Below are 10,091 nucleotides of genomic sequence, written 5' to 3' on the forward strand. Positions count from 1 at the left end.
ACCAGCCAATCACACCAACAGGTATTGTTGGGTGTTCAAGTAGGCCGGCAAGTTAAATGCCGAAAACAGAGAAAAGGGGCTACATAGCAACGACGAGGAGGAGCCCCGGCTGCCGAACAATAGTGGACAGAAGGGCTTCCCCCCACAAGTGCGGACGGTGAACATGATATACGCAACCCACATCCCCAAGAGGGAGCAGAAGCGTGCTCTAAGGGACGTATACGCGTTGGAGCCAGTCGCCCCAAAGTTCAACCCATGGTCCTCCTGCCCGATCACTTTCGATCGAAGGGACCACCCCACTAGCATCCGCCATGGTGGATTCGCCGCATTGGTTCTAGACCTAATCATTGACGGATACCACCTCACTCGAGTCCTTATAGACGGCGGCAGCAGCCTGAACCTGCTTTATCAGGATACAGTGCGAAAAATGGGCATAGACCCCTCAAGGATTAAACCCACAAAAATGACCTTCAAGGGCGTCATGCCAGGAGTAGAGGCCAACTGCACAGGCTCAGTTACACTTGAAGTGGTCTTTGGATCCCCGAATAATTTCCGAAGCAAGGAGTTAATCTTCGACATAGTCCCGTTCCGCAGTGGCTATCACGCACTGCTCGGGCGAGCCGCATTTGCAAAATTCAATGCGGTGCCGCACTACGCATACCTCAAGCTCAAGATGCCAGGACCTCAAGGAGTCATTACGGTCAATGGAAAAACCGAACTCTCTCTCCGAATGGAGGAGCATACAGCGGCCCTCGCAGTGGAAGTACAAAGCAACCTCTCAAGGCAATTCTCCAGTCCGGCTATTAAATGTCCAGACACCGTCCAGCGCGCATGGAGTAAACCACAAGAAGACCGCCTGGCACGTTCCGAGAAAGCGTAGCAATGCGGCCCCAACCCCAGCCCTCGCGAAACTGCGAAATTAGTACTACGCGTACATAATTACGCTCTGAAAATACCATGGGCACACAGGGAGGGGCACGACCACGGCACGCCCAAAATGTGGCTCAACCGCACTATGGGCTCCCGATTTTGTCATTTTTTCTTACTTTCAGGACTCCACTCTCCGGAAGGCCTGTCCGGCAGTACAATCGCCGAACACATGATGCAACAACCAAGGAGGCAGAAAGCTACGTTGAATTCCCAGGTGGTCTCTATAATGAGCAAAATACTTATCTTACATACCGTCCCGCAGCTCGCCCCTGGAGGGGGACATGTCAAATAGACCCATCTCTTGCTTATCGCACTATTTGTATCGTTCTGCTTTTAACGCAGCCTTTTCGAATAAACAATGCCTAGCTTCAGCTTATTATTGCATTCTCTATTCATTCCTTTTTTCATATACATGTTTATTATGACATTTAGCACACGTACACTTTGGTATGGTCAATACGCCAGGGGCTCAAGCTCCCCATAATACGGCGTGAGAAGTCCGAACACTTTCACAAGTGCGGCCCTCCGAACTTATAGCATTATATGCATCAGCTCCGAATCATGTCTTTGGTCAATAGTTGGGTTTGCCCGGCCCCCATGTTTTGGTACCTTACGTTCCGCTATATCGGCTAAGGTAGCGCTGGGAGAACTACTGTGATTGTGCCCTGGTTGAGCTGGGCTAAGCACCTCTGTCGGGTGGTAGGTGCGACATATGCCAACGGGTGGCTTATCATTGTGGGAGCCAGTAAGACATCGCCGGTGCCTGGAAACGGGATAAGGCGAAGACATGCACGCCAGCGGATCTTACCCAGCTTCGGGGCACTCCGCGGAGATAACACCCCTACTGCTGCTCTGCGGGGTCTCCGCATGATCACTAGATGAACAAGTAACTACACAATGCTCCTTGAGCGGTTTGGTGGGAGGAGGTAGAAGGGCACGGCTAGCCTGCTTCCTCTCCTTCTGTGGTGTCTAAGACTAGCAGGGGGTCGAACCCTTTGCATGGGTGCCCCGGGGGGTTTATATAGGCCTACCCCCCAGGGGTACAATGGTAATCCGACTGGGCGCGGGGCCCAGCCGTCTGTGACCGCGCTCGCCGGCTTCTGCGCCGACTGCTGGGGCTCGCCGGCTGGTGGGTCCCGCCGGCTACCAACTCCTTGGCAACAAGCAGGCCCCACTGCCAAGGGTCTTGTCGATGGCAGGTCACTGTTGCCTCATCCTGATGACGAGGGCTTCGTCAAGGTAAGCGTGGCTACAGTGCTGCCATCCGGCGGGCGATTACTGTAGCCTTACCGCGTCTTGTCTCCTTAATGGGGCGTCTTCTTCGAGGGGAGAAGCGGGCCGGCTACGGGGAGCCGGCCCCGTCTCGGGCCGACTGGGGGAGGCCAGGCCGCCTTCGGGTGTCTCTCTGCCCGAAGGGACCCACCGCCCGTGGGCCGTACTGGTAGCCTGTCGTGGATGACATCAGGGTCAACATGGGAAAAGTGCCGCGCCGGACGGGTCATGGCCACTCCGTGCGGCGCACTGTGCCAGGCGTGCTCCGGGATTCGGGGATGGCAGGCTTTACTGTAGCCACACCCCGTCTCATCGCCGCTAGGTGGATGCAAACTTTGAGGGTACGGTCTCGACCGCTTTATGGGAGCCGGCCTCCTCATGGCCGGCTTCTTGGAGCCGGCATCTTGGAGCCGGCTTCTTCGAGTCGGCCTCCCATGGTTTTCTTCATGAGAGGAAAAGTCGGGCCGCCTTCTTCAAGCTGGCCTGGGTGGCAGCCAGCACGGGGGAGGCGGCTCCATGTCTTGGATTCTTGAGAGCCGGACGGGCTCGTGATTTTTTCAGAAGGGCCAAGGGAAGCCGGCTAGGCTACCCATGGCTATTTCCTCCGACAACCTCAGTAGAGAAAGCTAAAACTGACTGTCATGATAAGGCGAGAGCTGGTCGCTGATTCGAGAGGTTTCGAGTCCCTAAAGACTTATGCCACTTAGAGCGAGGAATCGGCTATGTTCGGCCTAGGCGTGTATAGCGCCCCGAACTCGGTCTTCTGAACACTAGGGGCTTTGCCGAAATTTAAAATTATAGAATTCTCTATCTAAGTGAGAGTGATAACGCACTATAGTCCGATTGCCTTGTTCGTTGTGTTGAGCACCTCGCTCGAAGGACACAAGAATGGGAAAAAGAGTGCTCAGGTTTATCCCAAACATCCCAGCACTAGTGGCATGGGGGCAGAAGCCGACGACTCGCCATCTCTCAGATTTAATAAACAGCCGCATAGAAGGTAATATTTTAAATTAAAACAAGCGTTGCATAGCGCATATGAACAAGTTTTCAGCGCACATGATAAAACGAGCAAGTTTACTCAAATATTACATCCTTGGAACATTCATCCGCCACAAGGAGGGCACCCTTCAGGACGCCCTCATAATACATCTCGGGGTGGCGATGCTCCTTGCCCTGCGGTGGCCCATCCTTCACAAGCTTCTCAGCATCCATCTTTCCCCAGTGCACTTTAGCACGGGCAAGCGCCCTACGGGCACCCTCGATGCACACGGAGCGCTTGATGACTTCAAGCTGTGGACAGGCATCCACCAGCCGCCTAACCAGCCCAAAGTAGCTCCCAGGCATGGCCTCCTCAGGCCACAGCCAGACTATGAGACCCTTCATGGCCTGTTCGGCCACCTTATGGAGCTCGACCAGCTGTTTCAGCTGGTCGCTCAAGGGCACAGGGTGTCCGGTCTCAGCATACTGAGACCAGAACACCTTCTCCATCGAGCTCCCCTCTTCGGCCCGATAGAAGGCGGCGGCATCTGACACGCTACGGGGCAAATCTGTGAATGCTCCTAGAGAGCTCCGGACTCGGGTAAGTAACAAGTAATTCACTTTCATGTGCTTTCTTTGCATAAAGAATGCCTTACCCGCCGCTATCTTCTTCATCGCCTCAACTTCCTGGAGGGCTTTTTGGGCTTCGGCCTTGGCAAACTTGGCGCTTTCGAGGGCCGCCGCGAGCTCGGACTCTCGCGTCTTTGAGTCAAGCTCCAAACTCTCGTGTTTTTCACGAGAGCCTGGAGCTCTTGCTGTACCTCGCCAACTCGCGCCTCATGTTTCTCCCGCTCGGCGCGCTCCGTGGCCATCTTCTTTTCGGCCTTGGAAAGTGCTTGCTTCAGGGTCGCCACCTCAGTCGTGGCCCCTAGGCACCAATAACGGTCCTGTCATTTTCTGCAACTACGTCTTTTTAACATATACTCCACAAGGTATTACTTGCCTTATTTTTCCTCGAGCTTCTTCTTGGCAAGGCCGAGCTCCTGCTCGGACCGCTCGAGGTTCTGCTTCAGCGCGTCAACCTCCGCAGTCAGTGTGACAGAGGCCAACAGCGAAGCCTGCATACGCATATCGACATAATTATGTTAGACTCCTGCGAATATTATTAGATCCTCTATTCGGCTTTTCCTTGTGAACGCGAAACAGAGCATCAGGGGCTACTGTCTATGCGGTAATATTTTCATATATTTTCTACGTACGTCAAAGCCTGTCAACAGGCTGGCATAGGCTTCAATCAGCCCGCTCTTGGTGGACTGAACCTTCTGGATCACCGCACTCATAATAGTGCGGTGCTCCTCGTCGATGGAGGCGCCATTAAGCACCTCCAGCAAGTTATCTGGTGCCTCCGGTTGGGCGGAGGCCACCGGCGCAGTAGGCTTGCCCTTCTTGGTAGGGGGCCTCCTGCCGGAGTCCGGAACCGCTGAAGGTTCCAGCGCAGTGTCCGGCCCAAGGCCGGACTTGGGGCCCTTGGGAGTCTTGCCCCCTTTGCGCCTGGAGTACAGGATGTCGCCTTGTGGTGCCTCCAGGACTACCTCCCCTCGGTTGGGAACCCCCTGAGACAACACCTCGGCATTGTCCGAAGGATGAGGGGAGGAGGCGGTCGGAAGTGAAGTGATGTTCACATTCGACGAACCCAAGGAACCGCTCGACGACACGTCGAGCCGGGCTTTGGGTGGACTACATAATCAAATTCGGCGTAAGGAGAGGCTGTGCAATGAAGGAACACTATGAGTCACTCTGGTGTCCGAATACTTACGACTTCGCCAGGGGCTTGGCCCTGAGCGGCCACTCCTCTTCGCCGTCGTCGGTGTTGGTGGAGTAGTCCGGAGGAAGGGTCCTCCCCTTCTTGGACCCTCCGGCCTCCCCAGTTGGGGCGGCCTTCCTTTTCTTTTCTCCCCCTGCTGGGGAAGAAACCTCTCTTTCCTCCTCCTCGTCTTCATGGGAGGAGTGCGCCTCGGAGTCATCGGATGATGAGTCCGACTCCACCGGGCGCCGGGAACTCTCCCGGGTTCCCGTGGCCTTCTTCTTGGCCTTCTTCTCCGGCACCACGTAAGGTGCCGGAACCAGCAGCTCCGCCAAGCGGACGTCTACTGGGTCTTCGGGCGAAGGAGCCAGACAATTGATCTGTCCGGCCGTCTTCTTCTAGTCCTGTCAAAGGCATGGGGGCTTAGATCCCGCATAGAGCCAAACTATGAAAGACAAATATCCTGCAAAGGGTAAAACAGCTTACCGCGCTGGCTTGACGCTGCGTGTAGAATCCGCGATCCTTGGTGTCGGAAGCGGGAGCCTCGGCACCCTTGAATAGCACCTTCCAGGCATCTTCGTACATTGTGTCAAAGAGCCTGTTCAGAGTTCGGTGCTGGGCTGGGTCGAACTCCCACAAGTTGAAAGCCCGTTGTTGGCACGGGAGGATCTGGCGGATGAGCATGACCTGGACTACGTTGACGAGTTTGAGCTTCTTGCTCACCAGGTTTTGGACGCATGTTTGTAGTCCGATCAGCTCTCCCGAACTACCCCACGGCAGGCCCTTCTCTTTCCAGGAGGTGAGCCGCGTAGGGATTCCGGATCGGAACTCGGGGGCCGCGACCCATTCAGGGTCACGCGGCTCGGTGATGTAGAACCACCCCGATTGCCACCCCTTTATGGTCTCCATGAAGGAGCTCTCGAGCCATATGATGTTGGGCATCTTGCCCACCATGGCGCCTCCGCACTCCGCCTGGCGGCCGCCCACTACCTTCGGCTTGACATTGAAGGTCTTCAGCCATAAGCCGAAGTGGGGCTGGATGCAGAGGAAGGCCTCGCACATGACGATAAACGCCGAGATATTGAGGATGAAGTTCGGGGCCAGATCGTGGAAGTCCAGGCCGTAGTAGAACATGAGCCCCCAGACGAATGGGTGGAGAGGGAAGCCCAGTCCGTGGAGGAAATGGGTGAGGAACACCACCCTCTCATGGGACCTGGGGGTGGGGATGAGCTGCCCCTCGTCGAACAAGTATCCGGCTCTCCTCAGCTTCTTGATGTGTCCCTCCGTGACGGAGGAGACCATCCACCTGCCTCCCGCTCCGGACATGGTTGGAGAAGGTTGAGGTGGGGAATGCAGACTTGGGCGCTGGAGCTCCAGTGTGCGAAAATGGATGAGCAAAGGAGGAAGAAGGCGTGGATGGAAAGGTGGATGAAATGGGCGGACGAAACTATGCGTCCCCACCAGCATGGTAAAACTCGCTCATTCCCCAAGCGCCGTAATCAATGGCACGGTTGGGTTAGCCACGCCCGTATTGATGAGAATCCCGTGATAAGGGGACATGATCTCTGCTTCGACAAGACGTGCCAAGGAAACCGCCTCGCAAAACGTGCTGAGGTGGGACAATAAAAACGATTCGAATAAAGGCTTGGCTGTGGTGTGATGTCACGCTACGGAATACGTCAGCAGATTAGATTTGTGAAAATATTACTCTCTATGGTGGTATGTGGAACTTGTTTTGCAGAGCCGGACACTATCCTTGTATTCAAAATCTTCTATGAACTATTCAGAAGAGGAACCCGCCTTGCAATGCCGAATACAATCTGCGCGCCGGACTCATCGTCATTGAAGCCTGGTTCAGGGGCTACTGAGGGAGTCCTAGATTAGGGGGTGTCTGGATAGCCGGACTGTAACCTTTGGCCGGACTGTTGGACTATGAAGATACAAGATTGAAGACTTCGTCCCGTGTCCGGATGGGACTTTCCTTGGCGTGGAAGGCAAGCTTGGCAATACGGATATGTAGATCTCCTTCCATTGTAACCGACTCTGTGTAACCCTAGCCCTCTTTGATGTCTATATAAACCGGAGGGTTTTAGTCCGTAGGACAACATACAATCATACCATAGGCTAGCTTCTAGGGTTTAGCCTCTCTGATCTCGTGGTAGATCGACTCTTGTACTACCCATATCATCAATATTAATCAAGCAGGAGTAGGGTTTTACCTCCGTCGTGAGGGACCGAACCTGGGTAAAAACATTGTGTCCCTCGTCTCCTGTTACCATCCGCCTAGACGCACAGTTCGGGACCCCCTACCCGAGATCCGCCTGTTTTGACACCGACAAGAGTCCAAAACAAGAGGAAAAGCATGAGAAAAAGTAAATACGCTGGAGACATATTAAATCCCTCAAGCTTTAACCTTTGCTTGTCCTCAAGCAATTCAGTTGATAAACTGAAAGTGAGAAAGAAAAACTTTTACAAACTCTTTTGCTCTTGTTTGCATAAATAAGCTTAAACAACACCCAGGTTTTCAACCAACATTATAACTAACCATGTCAACAATAACTTTTAAAGATTATAATGATTCATATCAATGACATGATCAGCTAGTGAGCAATAATGAGATATCTCAATAGCAACACCTTGTCAAAACAACCATGATATAATATGGCAATAGTGGTATCTCCCTAGCCCTTTCTGAGACCGCAAAACATAAATGTAGAGCACCTCCGAAGTTCAAGCAGCGACTAAACATTGGAATTCATGGTAGGAAAGATCCAGTCATGATGCACCCAATATTAGCTATACACAATGCATAAATCATGACAGCCGCGCTCTACTCAGTTTTTGGCACTTGTTTTTAGAAGGTGGTGACACAACATAAAAGTAAATAGAAAGTCCCTTCGCAGAGGGAAGCAGGGATTTGCAGAGGTGCCAGAGCTCAATTTTTAAAACAGAGATAAATGATATTTTGAGACATGCCCCCTTCTCATTCACTTCACGACCATCAGTTATCAACATCTTCCATCCTAAGCACGCTAATGGCGGTCCCCAAGCAAAAAATAAAGGTTTCGAATCCATTGGGAGTTTTGGTTTGATTATTCAAGAGATGAACTCTTTTTCATGTTTGCAGTTTGGGACTGGGCATCCCTATTACCGCCCATTTCCTCGTGCGATGGAGAGTGGATAAACACTCGACCTAAGGATAACCCACTTAGCACGGAAGATATCGACCACCTCCTGTCGTTCCATGAACGATCCTGGCACACAAAAAGGATAATTTTTAGAAGTTTTTAGAGGTGGCACGTGCAAATTTACTTAGGACGGCAGGGTAATACCGCATATAGGTAGGTATGGTGGACTCATCTGGAATAACTTTGGGTTCAACGTTTTGATGTACAAGCAGAATTCCTGCTTAGTACACGCGAAGGTAGCAATTAAGATTGGGAAGCGGCCAGCTAGAGAGCAACAATGATCATAACCAGGCATTATGCATAAGTAACATTGGACACTAGCATGAGTAGGATATGAACACCATGAACATAAATATTATAGAGGCTATGTTGGTTTTGATTCAACTACATGCATGAACATGTACCAAGTCAAGCCACTCGAACATTCAGAGGAGGATACCATATCACCATACTACATCACAATCATTTTAACGCTATGTTGATATCCAAGACAAATCATTATCCACTCCCATCTATTTATGCATGGCATGATAAACTATAATCTCTAATTGTCATTGCAAACATGTTTAATCATAATGGGCTGAAGCCTGGATACTAGGTTAAGCATATCTACACAAACAGAACAAGTCGAGTTCATACCAGTTTCTCTTTGCCACGACAAGCTCATCGAATATCGTCATTATTGCCTTTCACTTGCACGACCGAATGATATGAAAATAATAATAGTGCAAGAGTGCCATGGACTAAGCTGGAATCTACAAACATTTTATTCTACAGGAGAAGACAAGGTAAAATGGGCTCTTTATTAGTTCAACATTTATTCATATGAGAGCCACTCAACATTTCCATCATGGTCTTCTCCTCGGTAAGACTCAAATAAAAGGAAAAGAAATTCAGAAAAACACACTGAAATATTTTTGGAGTTTTTGGTTTTCTTCAACAAGCATATAAAAGCAAAAATGAGAAAAACTATTTACACGGGAAAGCTCCCAACAAGCAAAACAAGAACAAGGAAATCTTTTTGGATTTTCTTTTTAGTTCTACTACTAAGCATGCATAGAAAGTAAATTACTACAACTATGTTTTTGGTTTTTCTAAAGTTTCTCAAACACACAAGAAGAAAGCAAGAAAATAAATCTAAGCATGGATGATACAATGAAAAAGTGTGAACACCCAGAACTAGAATGATATGTGAGTATGGATGTAATGTCGGTGAGAAACACGTACTCCCCCAAGCTTAGGCTTTTGGCCTAAGAGGGTAGTAGGGATCCTGAGGAGCGGGCATCCAAAAGCACAAGTGCTCCCTGGGTGATTTTGGTAATTAATGTCAACATATCTCTTGTTGGACTAATGTTTTCACCTAGTATGTTTCAGATAAGTTCAATAATGGAGTGGCATGGACTAGAGGATGTGGAACCCCTTCAAGATGATGAGGACAAAGGATTGGCTCAAGCTCAAAGCTCAGGACTCTACATTTTCTATTTTAGTGATACAAGATCACATTGAGTCCATAGGAAAGCTAATACTATTAAAAGGGGATGAGGTGTTGCTTAAATGGCTTGCTTGCTCAAAGTGCTTAGTGATATGCTCCAAAGCCCTCAACCACTTTCTCACATCCACATTTTTCCCAAACCGAAAGTCAAACTCGGCCCTACCGAAACTTTCTATCTGGCGCCACCGAGTTCTGTTGACATAGCCACTGCCAAACCCTAGCCAATTCAGTCTCAATGATGGGATCTCGGTCTCACTGAGATGGGCTTGCAAACTCTCTGTTGCCTATTGCAATAATTTCGGTCCCACCGAAATATGCAATCGGTCTCACCGAGTTTGCTTGGCCAACTCTCTGTTTCACTTATTACCCAAATCGGTCCCACCGAGTTTGTGTAATCGGTCAAACCGAGATGAGGCTTTACCCTAAC

The sequence above is a fragment of the Triticum urartu genome, chromosome 6A (assembly GCF_056163025.1).
Source record: "Triticum urartu cultivar PI428250 chromosome 6A, HENAU_Tu73, whole genome shotgun sequence".
Lineage (NCBI taxonomy): Eukaryota > Viridiplantae > Streptophyta > Magnoliopsida > Poales > Poaceae > Triticum > Triticum urartu.